Source organism: Pteropus alecto, unplaced genomic scaffold (assembly GCF_000325575.1).
Source record: "Pteropus alecto unplaced genomic scaffold, ASM32557v1 scaffold43, whole genome shotgun sequence".
In the NCBI taxonomy this organism is placed as follows: Eukaryota; Metazoa; Chordata; class Mammalia; order Chiroptera; family Pteropodidae; genus Pteropus; species Pteropus alecto.
In genome coordinates this window covers 6,280,893-6,297,114 of record NW_006435764.1, presented here as the reverse complement: position 1 = coordinate 6,297,114, position 16,222 = coordinate 6,280,893, and the positions used below count along the sequence as shown (strand labels likewise).

Here is a 16,222-nt window from a genome sequence, read left to right as displayed (position 1 = left end):
CCCGGACACCCGGGGACTTCCGCTCCCCGACACCATCCAAGACCTGGAAAACCAGTGAGTGACCCCCGGCCCCCTGGGAGTGGAAATGGGCTTCCTCTTATGCCAGGATGTAGCCCTGGGCTACAAGAGCCCACGGATCAGGGCAACGTGCTGGGCAGAGAGAGCAGGAACCGGACTGGGCTTGTCATCGTGATGGCGCTAGCGGCTAGGGTTTGCTCAGAGCTCCTGACATCACGCTCAGGGCGGTGGCGGCACAGAGGGTGGCGAGCCTTGTGTTTCTGAAACCATTTAATCTTGACAACAACCCCGCCAGGGGGAGACGATTGCTCTCCGCGTTTCTGGAAGCCTCAGAGAGAAGTGACTTACTGGAGGTCTCCGAGTAGAAGGAGATCAGCCCTCAGGCGGGAAAATGTGATGGCTGCAGACCCAGCTCTGCAGCCAGACTGCCTGGGACTGAGCCCCTACCTCTGTAGGGGCACGTTATTTACCTCTTGCAAAAAGCAACACAAGAGAGAGACAGTCTTGCCGTCCTAGTTAACGATTCCCACAGAGAATTCCAGGCGCAGACACAGCCACAGGTGAGTGAGTGCTTTCAGACCTCCAGGAGAGACGAAAGACATGAGGGAACGTTCCTCGGCTTTCTTTCACAGCCAGAGTCACCTCTATGTTTCTTCTTCCTCGTTTGCAAAAGGGGTGTCAACAACGACAACAACAGCAGCAAAAAATCCAACCCGGCTCAGAGTCGTTTTGAGGTTTAAGTGAGTAATTATATTCAAGCGCCAAGGACAGTGCCTGGCCCACAGCGAGGACTGTCAGTGTAGCTGCTGGGTCTGGGGCGAGGTGCTTGTGGGGAGCCCTCACGCTGAGCAGAAACCAAGGTCATGATAATAGTGATAACAACAGCTGGTGCTTAGTGAGCATCTTATTTAACCCAAACAATAACCTCGCCAAGTGCTGTTACGTCCAATTTCACTGTCAAGAGAACGGAGACACAGAGGTGATGTAACTTGCCTCAGGACACCCAGCCGAGAAGCAAGGATGCTGGGCCTTAAGTCCCTCTTTCACCTAATTTACTTTGGTTTTGCATCAACTATGTTTCAGGCACTGTCCTATGCTTTGGGTACACAGTGATCAGTGAAACCCTAATCCCGTCAAGTTCACACTCCCAGGAGACACGACTCCCGGTTCTGCCCTCCGAGCTCCAAAAGCTTAGCCACGTCCTCACACCTCACCGCTCTCTCTGTTGATCATTCTAGGAGATTGGCAGCAGCCAGGGGCAACCGGCAAGAGGCGGTCATTACAGAAAGCACCCGGTTCTAGAAATGCCGCCTGTGTGGAGCCCCTTTGGCCAAAGATCCCTGCGGAGGGAATTGCCTCATCTGCAATCAGAGGAAAAAGTGACCCGGGCGTCCTTGAGGGTTTGGCGTGGCAGGAGCCAGGCAGCTGTGGCTGAGTGGGCAGTGTGGCTGTCTGTCACGCTCCCTACCCTGGTCAGACTCCCCACCTGGCTCAGCCCACGGGCACCTGCCTGGCTGTCCTCAGGCCCGCTTCATGAACAACATGGGTCCCCTCTCTTCCTTGCCAGGCTCACATCCTTTTGCTTTCACTCAGGTCCCCTGCCCCCACTTCACAGAACCTGTCTCTGCAAATTTTTCACCTCTGAACTTCCAGAATGGATTGTAGGATGGACAAGGACAGGGTCTAGACAGACCTGGGTTCCAATCTCTCCTTTGTCACTTACAGAGTCCTCATCTGTGAAATGGGAATGACCATGGAGCCTACCTCCCAGGGTGGGTGACAGGGCGAATGGGTCTTAGCACAGACTAGAGTCCCACAAACAGAACAGAGCTGCCAGGTATGGGTGTCCAGGTCATGCCCTGCCCCAAGGCACCAGCTCAGGAGCCACGTGGGGGCTGGAATCCAGCCCAGGCTACATTTACCCTAAACAGGGGCTGTGTTCACTTCGGGAAAGAGATTGTTTTAATTGCCTCCTATTTCCCCGACTGGGGAGGGAGGGCTTCCTACCCTGAGGTTACGGAGATAGCCTCACGCAGGACACTTGACACTGCACAGATGAGATGGACTGCACTTTATCGATCACACACACTCACGGCCGGGAGGGGGCAGCACCGCGTACCCCGCGGGGTCACGTGGGGCTGTGCCCAGGAACAGTGGAGCACCGACGGCTGTGGGAGGAGACTCTGCAGTGTCAAGAGGACGGGGTGCCCCCTGGCTCCCATGGGAAGATGTGATGGGCTTATTTAAACAATTCCACAGGTTGGTAGGGAACTGAAACACTGTGCCTGGTCCCCTTGACAAGAAGTGTCGTTTGGCTGGGAGACCTCATCCACAGGAGCAGAAACTTGAGGTTAGGCCATTGGAGACCCTCCTGGCTTCCCTAGATGTCAAGGAGCCCATAATATTGGACCTTAGTTTTAGGCAGGCCTCATACCAAGAGGCACTTTTTGTTATTTGTCTGTCACGAGGGGTCGCCTTTTCCTAATTCGTGCAGAGACCCTCCCTGTGCTCCCAGCAGTCCAGGTTGTTAGGACGATGGCATCGGTGAGGCGAACCACCTGTATGAGAGGTGAGGCAACCGAAGCCCAGCGAGGTTGAGTGGCACACTCAGATTCACATGGTAAACCCCGGCTTTAGGATCTTTCCAGAACACCAGGCTCCTTGCCTGCACCCACACCCCTTCGTGCCCTGACTTCTGCAGCCCTGTCACAAAATTATAGCCTTCTCTGGAGATCCAGACGCTATAGACAACTGCCCACTCTGCTTGGACAATGTAGAGAAACCGCAGCCCCAGGTTCCCCAGGCCGGGCACCCCAGTTCTCCTCTCTCACATCTGATGCACAGCAGACCAAGTAAACGCAACTCAAATCAAGTCCCCTGGCTCCTTAAAACCCCCTGGTGTCTTGTGATAAAAAGCATACATCCCCCGCCAACCGGCCCCTATGGGTCCCCAGCCTCCCTTCACACGAAATAAATTTAAAAGGATTCAAATCACACGAAGTATGAGCTTAAATCATCATGGAATTAAATTAAAAAAAAAACAGAGAAATATCTAGAAAATGCCTTCCAACTAAAGAACACACTTCTAAATGACCCAGGGGTCAGAGGAGAAATCACAAAGAAAATTAGAAACTATTTTGAACTGGGTGAAAACAACTTTAAATAGCATATCAGTTTGTGGGATGAAGCTGAAGCAAGAATTAGAGGAAAATGTATATCATTAAATGCCTACATGAGTAAAGAAGGAAATCTCAAATCAAATACGCCAGCTTAAGAAATTAAAAAAAAAAAAAAGAGAGAGAGAGCTAATTAAACCTAAAGTAGAAGGAAGGAGATAACAAACGGCAGAAATCTAAGCAATAAAAAATGATCAAGAAAATCAATGAAACCTGAAGCTGGTTCTTTGAGAGGATCGATAAAATTTATAAACCTCTAGACATACTGATTAGGAAAAAAGGAGAAAAGACCACCTATTACCAATATCAGAAATGAAAGAAATATCACTACAAATCCTACAGACATTAAAATGATAACAGAATATCATGAGCAATATTTTATCAATCAATTTAAAAACTTAGATGAAATTAACAAATTTCTTGAAGGGTACAAACTACCAAAACTCACTCAAGAAGAAATAGATAACATTATTAGCTCTGTATCTATTAAAGAAATGGAATTCCTAGTTTAAAACCCTCTCACTGAGGAAACTCCAGGCCGAGATGGCTTCGCTGATTAATTCTGCCAAATATTTAATCAAGTAATACCAATTCTATAGAAAATCTTTCATACAATTGAAAAAGACATAACACTTCCCAACTCATTCTATGAAGCCAGCATTACCCTGATACCGAAAATCAGAAAAAGACACAAGAAGAAAAGTATAAGTCAATTATTTCCTACAAATATAGGCATAAATGTTCTTAAACATTTAGAAAGTTGAATCCAACAATATATTAAAATGGACAATATGGACGATACATCATGAGCAAGTGGAGCTTGTCCCAGGAATGCAAAGTTGGTTTCACATTCCAAAATCAAAGTAAACAAACAAAATTATTAACAAACCATGTGATCATCTTAATAGAAAGAGCATTTCACAAAATTCAGCATTCGTTCCTGATAAATGACTTTCAGTAAATTAGGAATGCAAGAAAATTTGTTCAACCTGAAAAAGGGCATCTGTCAAACATTCTAGAGGTAAATCATGCTTTCCCGTTAAAATAGCAATAAGTCTAGGATGTCTACGCTCGCCACTTCTATTGGACATTGGTCCTACTCAGTGCAGTAAAGCAAGAAAAAATAAATAAAAGGCATACAGATTAGAAAGGAAGACAAAACTGTCTTTGTGTGCAGATGACATAATTATAGAAAATCCTAAGAAATCTAAAATGTTACTAGAAATAATAAATCGGTTTCGTAAGGCTGCAGAATACAAGGTCAATATACAAAGATCTCTTGGAATTCTGTATGCTAGTAACAATCAGAAATGGAACAATCAGAAAATATCACTTAACGAAAGCATGGGAAAAAAGTGATACCTAGGGATAAATTCAACAAAATAAACGCAAGACCCGTATACTGAAAACTATAAAATATTGTTGAGAGTAAAGAAGACCTAAATAAATGGGGAGATATATCACATTCATGGATTGGAAGACTATATTGTCAAATGTCAGTTCTCCACAAATTAATTTACAGATTCAATGCAGTTCCAGTCAAATGCCAGCAGGTTTTTTTTTTTTCATATTAATTGATAAGCTTATCCTGAAGTTTATGGATCGACCAAATCAATTCTGAAAAAGAAAAAGTCAGACAACTTTGGTTTGATATAATGGAATTGAGAGTTCAGAAATAGAGCCATGTATATAAAGTTAATTGATTTTTCAACCGAGGCGCCAAATCGATTAAATGGGGAAAAGATAATCTTTCAACAAATGATGTTGGAACAAGTGGATAGCCATATGAAAAAAAGAAAGGAAAGGAGGAAGGAGGAGAGAAGGTAGGAAGGAAGGAAGGAAGAAAGGAAGGAAGGAAGGAAGGAAGGAAGGAAGGAAGGAAGGAAGGAAGGAAGGAAGGAAGGAAGGAAGAAAGGAAAAGAAACTCAGCCTTAACTCACACCATATACAAAAATTAACTTTAAATGTGTCATAGACCTAAATGTAAAAGCTAAAATTACAAAACTTTTAGAAGAAAATGGGAGAAAATCTTAGCAACCTTGGGTTTGGCAAAGATTACTTAAATAGAACACAAAAATATGAACGAAAATGGAAAAGCAAGCCACGAACTTGGAAAAAATAATTGAAAACTCTGTATCTGACAAAGGACTTCTACCTAGAATATATAAAGAATATTTACGACTCAACAATAAAATAAGACGATTCAATTTTAAAAACAGGCAAAAGGTTTGAACGGATACTTCACACAAGAGGAGAGGTGGATGACCAACAGGCACATGAAAAGACGAGCAATGTGATTAGAAAAATGCTCATTAAAATCACAATAAAATGTTGCCGCACTCCCGCTAGGATGGCAAAAATTTAAAATGACCAAGTGTTGACGGGAACATGGAAAAACTGTGGGAATGTGAAACGGTATGACGCTTTGGAAAACGGTGGGACGGTTTCTTAAAAAGTTACACAGAGGCTGACCGCACTACCATCCGACCCAGCCATTCTGCTTCTAGGTATTTCTTAAAGAAACAGGAGCGTGCGCCCATGCAAAGACTCGCACACATGTGTTCATAGCAGCTTTATCTGCAATTCGCAAAAGCTGGAAACACCCCAAATGTCAATCCACAGCTGAGTGGGTAAACAAATTTCGGTATATCTATACAATTTATATAACATTTATATGTTTGCATAAAATCTAGAAAATGCAGACTATAGGAAAAGAAAGCAGAGCAGTGGTTGTCGGCGATGGGGGGTTGTGGGGCGGCGGCGGTGGGGTTGGGGGGTGAGGGTGTGGGCGTGGTGGGAAGCAGGGATTTCAAAGATGAGACAGGAACATTGCAGCAGTAGAGGAGTTGGGTATCTCGATGAAGGCGATGGCTTCGCAGCTGTGAACATATGTCGAATCCCACTAAATTAGATGCTTAAATATGTGCAGTCGATTTTCCTCTGGAAAACTGTAGCCAGATTTAAACATTACTATTAAACAATGCCCATGGACTTAAGAACAGAGCCTCACTAGTTCGTGGAAGCCCCCGTATGGGCGCCCCACGCAGGGCAACCGCTGTCCCCCATCCTCCTGATTTACTCATTAATGAAAAACTTCCACGTCCCTCAACAACACGCTCTTGGTGACACCAGCACGGAATTGCCACTTACTTCTTCCAACCCTAGATTATATATTTGCGACACATCCTTACTGTTGCTGCTCGCGGCTCTGATTTCTTCCTTTTCACTCCTTTACATGTTTATCAAGCTTGAAAGCAAGCCTGGAGCCACATAGTTTGGCGGGGGACAGCTCCCAGTACAGTCCCCCATGCCACACGTGCTCCGCAGGAGGCCAGTACAGCCTGTGGGCATGAGTATGGGGACAAGATGGACGCTGAGGTCACACGAGTGGCTGGGCCGGGTCACTGGGGCCGGTGGTCTATTCTAAGTGAGAACAGGTTGAGCAGGGGTTGATGTGACCCGACTTGGGGGTGGCGGGAGGCTGGAGGGGCCACTTGCTCTCCTGGGTCCCCGAGGAGGTGTCTCACGGGAGGCTGGAGGGGCCATTTGCTCTCCTGGGTCCCCGAGGAGGTGTCTCACGTGGTTTTCCGGCCAGTGGTATGTAGCATGTACAGTCCCAAAGCTGAGAACAGACTTCCTCTCATGGATACAACTGTCCTGGCTCAGGAAAACCCCTCAGCTGGGCCACGTGCGGAAGGTGAGAAACAGCAGCACAAGACAGGACAGAAAGAGCCGATCCTTGGGGAGGGGAAGTCTGGGTCCCCGAGGAGGTGTCTCACGTGGTTTTCCGGCCAGTGGTATGTAGCATGTACAGTCCCAAAGCTGAGAACAGACTTCCTCTCATGGATACAACTGTCCTGGCTCAGGAAAACCCCTCAGCTGGGCCACGTGCGGAAGGTGAGAAACAGCAGCACAAGACAGGACAGAAAGAGCCGATCCTTGGGGAGGGGAGGGTGGGGGGGCTGCCTGGTGAACCCAGGGGCCGAAGGCAGCCAGCAAATGAAGCTGTCCAGTTCCGCCGGGCATGGATATTCTTGCGGCTGCAGCAAAAGCACGTTCTATCTCCCCGAACCTGGAGGACTTAGGCAAATGACACGAGCACGTGTGTGCACAGGCACGCGTGCATGTATGTACATGCACGTGTGCAAACACGCATGTGTGTCTGTGTGAATAAAGGGTGCCAGGTTATGGATCCACACAGGATAGAACACAGAAGAGCCACGAGCCCCGTGGCAGGCGGGCTCCTGTGGGGACAGGAGGTAACCGAGAGCCAGGAAGCCTCACTCTCTGCCTCCTCCCCAAAACCTCTTGCATTTCGCTCAAACAGCATGGACGGGGAGTCGAGACCCCCAACATCTGCGTTACTGGTGGTTTTGCTCAAAAAATAAAGAATTCTTCGTTAAAACTACCAAGCAAACATTAGTCACGTGTGGACAGACAAATTGCATTTTGATCCTGATTTACATTAGTCTCACACCATGGTGTACAGTTTGGAACTTGTCTTTCAAATGACATATGTCCCTGCTGATCTGACCCTGTGCTAGACCCTGCCATCCCCTCCCCTGCTCCCATGATCCCTTCTCAAGTCAGCCTCCAGGGGTTCTCCAGTGTCTCCCACAGTCCTCGCCAAAAAATGATGATGATCATGACGGTGATGATGATAACATTGATATCAGGCATTCGCTACTCGCCAGGGACTGTCCTAGGTGATCTACATAAACCCATTCAGTCCTCACAAGAGCTTTATAATAAGATCAGGACTCTTATCGCCCCTGTTATACAGGAAACCAAAGCACAGAGAGGTTAAGCACCTCTCCCGAAGCCACACAGCTTAGACAGAGCAGGGATTTGACTCCAGAGTGTGTGTGCATAACCCTCGGGCCACCCTGCCTCTCCTTTCAGGAAAATCGTGGGTTTGTTACAACCGCTGGCTACTCTGATCTCAGGCTGTGCGCTTCTCATCCACAGAAGCAGAAAAGAAAGCTCCTGATCACAGTGTGTTTGCACACGGCTGCCCAAATCCCGCCACTGTGTTTTCCCGTAAAGCAAGAGGGATTTTGTCAAAATCCATGTCATGCCTTCCCAGGCTTGTCCTTGCATCCACCTAAAATCACTCCTCTTAAGAATAGGCTGCAACTCACAAAATCAAAAAGAGACAGCTTTCTGCAGAGGACTAGGTGTTCCTAAGAGTACACTAAACCAGCCTATGCCTTATTCAGTAAAGATGCTGGGATCGTAAAGGAAAGACTGAGAACCATGGGGACCAGCAGCTGGGCCTGGACCCCCGGAAGAGGGACCCTGAGGCACAGGCCCCAGAGAAATGGCACAGGGGTTCGGGGTGGGGCAGTCTTTGCACTCGTCTTTGTTAAAATGTGCCAGCTGGTTGCTGCCAGCTGTGGGCGAGACCCTCACAGAGCAGGGCAAAGTTCAGCCTGCTGGAGCAGCTTGCCCTCTGACAAGCCTGGTTCCGACGGCTGGTTAACATCTCTCCGTTGCATTTTAACATGAAATATCTTTTTGACACAGCAAGGAGAGCAAAGTCCCTTTAGTGAAGGAAGGCTAGACTCGCAGGAGCCGCCAGGCACATGAAAAGGAAGGAGCCAGAGCCTGGCTGCCCAGCGTTCTCCTTGACCTACTTAGAGCAGATTTGTTCAATGGGCCCGGGGCACCTGGGGCCAGGGGCTCCTGGGAAGCCGAAATGCACAGCGGCTGTGGTCAGGCCGCACAAGGGAGCCAATTAAATCGATGATATACTCACCCCCAAGCCTTGGCCACCTGCCTGAGATGGTGCCGAGCCAGCAGCCTGAAGCTGCCCCCTCGCCGTGCAGGCTCTGTGTGGGCAGCAGGTACATGCAGGTGGCTGGGCCCCACCTGTTCCCAGGGGTCGGCAGGAGGACCACAGCAAGATGCATTTCGACAAAGCCTATGACTTCTCTGGAGTGATGCCAGGGACAGGAAGCAGAGGTTCTGTTGATGATTGCCTCCAGTGTACCAGGCAGGTGCCACATGCCGTGCAGCAGAGGTAGAAATGGGTACCTCCAAAAGTTAGCTTAGGGAGTGGGGAAGGGGAGAAGGCTGCTTTGCTTTCAGGGCAAACCTTCTCCTGGGCCTTTTGGCTACACAAAGGTAAAGTCAGAATCTGGTCCACGGGGAGAGGAGGCCAAGCTGGCAGCCGTAGGAAGTAAAGAGATCTCTGCTTTGGACACCAAGGGGCTGTGATAGAGATTGATTCGAGGTGCCCTCTAGCGAGGTGCTAGGGGAAAGGAGCCCTGGGGTTCAAGGAAGAGAGGACATGAGGGAAGGGGCCACTGATCTGAGGGCAGCAGGACCCTAGTGAGAGTGAAGAGGGACCAGGTGCCAAGGCGGGGAGGTCTGCCTTGCAGCTTTCGCTGGCCTCCCAGCATCCTCCTTGGCTATCAAAAGCCCTCAGCCAACCTTGGAAGTTCAAAGCATAGATATGAGAGCTGTACCAACCTAGGTTGGAGTCCTGATTCTGTCACAGAATAGCCATGTGACCTAGATTCACCTCTCCGAGCCTCAGTTTCCACATATGTAAAAAGGGTATAAGAATGGTATATATAATTGGAAGAGTTGACGGAAGGATTAAATGAATTAATACAAGGAGAGAACTTAGAATCATGCCCAACATATAATAAAGATGCAATGACCACTAAGTATAATCATCACCATAACCATCTTCATCATCATCATCACCATAACCATAACCATCTTCATCATCACCATCACCATCGCCATCATCATCATCACCATCACCAGCATCATCACCATCACCATCACCAGCATCATCACCATCACCATCACCAGCATCATCACCATCACCATCACCATCACCATCATCATCGTCACCATCACCAGCATCATCATCATCTCCATCATCACCATCACCAGCATCATCACCATCTCCATCATCACCATCACCATCATCACCATCACCAGCATCATCACCATCACCATCTCCATCATCACCATCTCCATCACCAGCATCATCACCATCTCCATCATCATCACCATCTCCATCATCACCACTATCACCGTCACCACACCATCACCATCTCCATCATCACCATCTCCATCATCATCACCATCACCATCATCACCACTATCACCGTCACTAACACTATCATCATCATAAAGCACTGAGGCACCCCTCAGCTGTTCTATGGGAAATTCCGAGTTGAGCCTGTGGCCACATTTGGGGCAGGCGCATCTGGTACTGATGAGTGGGGCCACTGTGTTTTTCCAGGAAGGCAGCGGCCCAGCCTTTGAGAACTGCCTAGAACAGCAGTTTGGAACAAGTAACACCCAGGAGACCACATCTTCAAAGGTTCTGGAGAAGGAGTTGGTATCAGGGGCTCTAATTATCCTTTCTTTGACACTCAGGTGACCAGAGAAGGTGATGACACCCAGAGAACTCTGACTTCTTGTCCTGAACACGATGTTGCAGAGGGGGTCTATGATGCCCATTTTACACCTGAGGAAATCAATAGCCGAGGAGCCTGAATTCAAACAGAAACTGTGAAAACCACATGGCCTCTCCCCTGCCCTGCCCGAGCCCCAGTCTGCGTGCCAGATCTTGCTTTGGGCACAGCCAGGGACATGATGAGTCAGATCCGGCCCTTAGGACGCCTGCAGCCTTACTTGACAGAGGGAAGAGCTCCAGGCTCCTCCAGTGGGTGGGGCTGTTTGGAGGTGTGCAGGAAAGGGAGAGGGAGAAGTTTGCAGGGAGGGGTGGGTTTGGATGGCGGCAATGGACAGATAGAAGAAACCGCAAACAAGGAAGATGAGGCACAGGGCATTTCAGGAAAGAGTCAGCCCTTTCTGGGGCTGAGACGCCGACCGCATGAAGAAGGTGGCAAAGCGAAGGCTTTGAAGGTGGGCTGGGAGAAGGGTGTTCAGTGCCTTGGCCTTGTCCCTGAAGCAGTAGGGAGGCTGGCAGATGCTTTCAAAGGGACAGCCCAGAGCATCCTCCCGTGGTACCGTCTCCCCACAAAGAACCAGCCCACAGAGATCACTAACAGGAAGAGTGGATGCTACATTAATACCGTGGCCCAGGTTCTGGGGACCCCGGAGGCACGAACAAACTGAGCTGGCTGTGGCTGCCACCTCCTCCAGCTCTCCACCTGGATTCAGCCAGTCCTGCTGGCCACCTGGGGCCTTGGCTGAGTCATCGACAGTGGGCACGCCTGCCGGCCTTTCTCCTGCCTGGCCTGGGACCAGAGGCAGCTGCTGTCGCCATAGGACATTGGGGCTGGGAGGAATCATGATCCAGCCAGAGAGATGTCCACACGCAGTGCACCCCCCGGTCCTCCCCTCCAAAACCCAATCACGTTGACAAACAGCTTGCCTGTGGCCGCTCTCAGAATCATGCATCCCACCGTCACTAATACCTGACGTTCCCTGTGGCCGGTTCCGGGCAGGGGCGCCACGCCTTTCTAAGGCACTCCCCTCATCTCTTTTGACCCAACTGTCATGCCTCTATTTTCCTGGACCTTCTCTCCACCCATCGCTCACCCCCCACAGTCATAATCTAGGCCAATAACTGCCCGCCTCCCAGGTCTCTATACCTGGGAGCAGCCTCCCACTCTATACCTGGACTAGGACAATTCTATGATGCCACCTGGCTCTAGAACAAGGTGGCCTCCCGTTCTGCGTTGTCCTCACTCCCTTCTTGACCGTTCCAGCCATTCCCCTGCATCTGCACAGCTCGGCTGCCCCGTCTCTCTCCATCACTGTCACCTGGCCAAGTCTCCTCCCCGCCAAGCTCAAGTCCTCGTCCACTCCACCCCTGGTCCTAGCAGCAGAACATGGCTGGAGGAACAGAACTGGGCTGACTGGTCTCACTTGCCTAATTGGATGCGAACGCAAGTGGCACCACTGCAATGCTACCCGTTTCCCTGGTCCACCCCCTCTCCTCCCCACTCTCAAAGGCCGGCCCCGCTTCTTATTCCACTGGCCTTTCTTGTCCTCCCAACGTCACATCTAAATACATGCCCTCGCCTCCCACAGCCAGGAAGGAGCTCCAAGTGCCAGATCTGAGCTCTGGATCCTGTCCCCTCCCACGGTCAGGGACTCTGCTCCCACAAATAACCCCACTCCTGCCACAGGGGACTTGCATCGACGCCAAGCAAGGTGTAGTACCTCCCACCTTGAGAACAGGCATCAGGCACAATCCTGCGAACCCAGGTAGCCTTCGCTTCCCCACCACAGGATAGAGCCAGCTGCCGCGTCCCCACCCGGCCCGCCATCTAGGTGGGGCCTTGTGGCTCGTCTCACCTGGGGAGTGTGAGTGGAAACCGCATGTGTCACTTCTAGGCTAAGCTGTCAAAATGCGGGTGGATTCTCCACTCCCTCCACCCCTCACAGAGCCAGGAGGCGGGGAAACCTGCGTCCGCAGACACCGCTTGGAGGACAGCTGCCCACCGATCGGCAACACCCGTTTGAGACTTTATGTGATCGAGAAATAAACTTCTATGGCCTTTGCACCATTATGCATTTGAGGGTCTGCGTTTCACAGCAACTGACGTCACTCTAGTGAACTCAAACCAGATCCCATTCAGCTGCCTCTTCATCACCTTTCCTTAGAGTGAAACTCCTTGAACGAGTTGTCTGTCTCCACCGTCTCCACTTCCTGACCTCCAGTTCTCGGACAGGCCACGCCCACCTGGATCCCCCACCGCTCTGCAGCAAGCCGAGCAATTCCACCTGCTAACCCAGCGGTAGTTCCAGTCCTCACCTCAGCCCCCTCTCAGCGGCATGGACGTCGGTGATTGACTGCTGGATACTCTCCTCTCCGGCTTCCACGGCATCAGTGCTGCCTGGGTCCCTACCTCACTGGCTTTGCCTGCACTGTCTCTTTCGCTGGATCCTCTTCTTCTTAAGCTCAGAAACTTGGAGACCAAAGGCTCGGCCTCACATCTCGTCTCTGCTGTGAAAGGTTGCTCCCTCATCAGCTCACCCAGCCCTGGACTTGAAACGCCTTTCGGCCTCCAGGATTGCCAAGTCTACACCCTCCACCCAACTACCAACTCACTCCCCGATGCCAGCACTTGGGTGTCTACTCGCCAGGTCGGTTTTATCACATCGACTTCCCCCTCAAACTTGCTTCTCTCCCGCCCCGCTCCTGTGTTCTAGATCTCAGTAACCGCCCCCGCCCCCGATTCACCCACCCCGAGGATCATCTTTTTTTCCCTCTCTCAGCACCTACATCCAATCCAAAATGAATCAACATACCTCAAGTGCAAGCACCTCTCACTACCTGCCCCGACGTCCTGAACCCGATCCTCGTCATCACGCTCATGGACCACACAAGGGCCTCCTGGGGACCACCTTCCTAGCCTTGCACACTTTTTAGTGTGCTCTCCACACAGCAGCCAGGAGATCTTTTTAAAACGTGCCCGATCACGAAACTCCTCTTCGCAAGACCCTGTAAAGATCTATATATTCCGGTCCCATAACTGCTCTCATCCTACTCTCTCGTTTACTCACTCCGCTCCAGGCAAACTGGTTTCCTTATGACTCCCTGAGCACACCAGGCCCGTGCCCACCCCAGGGCCTTTGCACTTGCTCTTCCCTCTGCCCAGAATGCTTTTTTTCTCCAGGCATCTGTGTGCCTCGTTCCCTCAGGTTTCTTCCAATGTCACTTCCAACGTCTTCCCTGGCTGCTCCATCTAAATCGCCCCCCGTACTCTACCCCTTACGCCACCCTGTCTCTCTCCATGGTATGATCACTACTCATCAGGATATTATATTCATTTATTTCTTGGCCTGTTTCCCCTCCACCCCCGGCATATCCTTCCACAGAGCCCAAGGCAAGGATTTTTCTTACTTGTTCGCTGCTGCTCCCCAAGTGCCAAGAGCAGTGGCTGGTACATAATCAACACTCAGTAAAATATGCTCGGTGAATGAAGGAACACCCATAATCATAAGGGAAAAGCACCCTTAATATTCGCCAGGAAATCAAAGAAAGAATTCTACCGTGAAACAGGAAGCGGAAGTTAAGAAACAAGAACAGGCGGTTATAAGAAGAACAAAACAATAATTTTGAAACGAAACGTATAAATTCTGAAATTAAAATCCCCATGGTTTGGGAAATAAGAGTCCCAGTAGAAGGGCTAACGAGCGGGAAGAATTCAACTAACGAGCACATCAGTGAGCTGGACACGGGAGCCGCCCACCTGCCACCAGGAGGAGGCTGGTTCAGACGAATTTGTAGTATGTAATTGTTTGTAGTATGTCACTGAGGTATTTGCTCATTCAGCCATTCAGTCTGTGCTTACTGAGTGTCTACAATGTGCCAGGCGTTGCTCCGGGTGACGGGGATACAGCAGTGAACAAAACCGACCAAGTCCCCACCTCATATTCCCGTGGCGAGCAGAAAGAAATTATGTGAGTCGAAGATGAAGGACGCTGGATGGTGGTAAGTGCAATGGAGAACAGAGAAGCAGGAAGGGGGACTGGGGGGCCTCAAGAGTGGGGGCGGTTAAAGCCAGATAGGGTGGTCAGGGAGGGCCTTGCCGAGAATGAGACTTCTTAACGAACACTTGAGGGAAGGGCTCTCTGGGAGAAGAGGGCTCCTGACAGCGAGTGCAAGGGTCCTGAGGCAGAGACATGCCTGGCACACGCAAGCGACAGTGAGGAGGCCCAGGGGGCCGGTGTGGAGAAAGCGAGGCTGGGAGGAGATGGGCCTAGAGAGGCGGGAGGGGCGGCTCACGGTCAGGGCTTCGGCTTTCCCTCTGTGTGAGGTGAGGACACACTGCTAGAGACTGAGCACAGTGGCGACGTGGGCCGACGGAAGTCAGGAAGAATCCTTCCACCCGTGTGTGGAGAGTAAGCCGCAAAAGCTCACAGGTGGAGGCAGGGAGGCCAGCGAAGAGGCCACCGCAACACCCAGGGGAGACAAGACGGTGACTTGGGCCAAGGTGGCGGCTGCGGAGGTCGGAGGCGGACGGGTCCTGGGCTTGTTTTTTAGGTGGGACCGATAGGACTTCCTGGCCAGTGGCAGAGGGGCTGTGAAAGGACAAGAGACATCAGGAAAGACTCCAAGACGCTGTCCTGAGCGACCGGAAAAGTGGAGTCGCCAAAGGCTGCGTGGGGAAAGCAACGGGAGAAGCACGTTGAGGGGGAGCTCGGCTTTGGCCACGGTGAGTGTGAGACAGGTATCGGCCCTGTGACAAAAGTGAGAAGCAGGAAGGGGGACTGGGGTGCGTCCCCCTTCTAAAGGAGACAGCTGAGGTTCGTTCGGGTCAGAGAGCTGAGTGCAAGGGCTGCAGCGGGCAGTCTCTTCGCCCTTCTTCCCTGCTTTGTGTACTCCTGGTGCGCGCCACCCTCTGCCCCCTCCCGGAAGACACCCTGCCCGCCCTCCACCCTGGGGGAAGGGGAGACTGTCTTCCCCCTCAGGACAGAGGGCTGGGCGTGCAGAGCAGGAGGGGAGCCCCAGGAGACCAGCACAGTTGGCGACCAAAAGCCCTCAGTGCTCACCCCTCCTCCCCAGGGCTCGAGTGTCTCATCTCCTTCCCCTGTTCCTCTGGGTGCCTCCTCCTCCCTTCCTCCCATCGCCATCTCGGCTCCCACCTGGCTCAGCCCCTGTAGCACGTGGCAGGGGGCCGGTCTGCCCTCTCCCCGGGCAGCAGCGTCACCTGAGCCCACAGCTCCTCCTTCAAATGCTGCAGACCTCCAGTCTCCTCTCCCGTCCTGCCTGGCCCTGGCCCCCAGCCTCCCATTTCCAACCACCTGTGTGACACGCCCACAATGATACAGCACAAAAACGTAACATCTCCCACACCTGCTCCTCCCCAAGGCCTCCCAATGTTGACAGCAGCCGCCAACCACCAGGTACGAGTCAGGGGCACCGTGGCACCCCCTTCTCCCTCACCGTCTCCCCACCTCAAGTCCCGCAGGTCACTGGGTCTTGTCAACTCTACCTCTAATGGGGACCTTGAATCCTCCCTTCTGTCCCCCATTCTGCAAACCCCAGAGGACCTCGGGGCCCCGGTGGGTGTGGAGGAGGC

At 51.1% G+C, this 16,222-nt stretch overlaps 1 protein-coding gene across 1 annotated transcript in view; it reads left to right on the top strand.

The window, feature by feature from the left end:
• The window catches only part of LOC102882211 (solute carrier family 22 member 12), a 30,499-nt gene that overhangs the window by 10,862 nt on the left and 3,415 nt on the right, over positions 1-16,222 (top strand).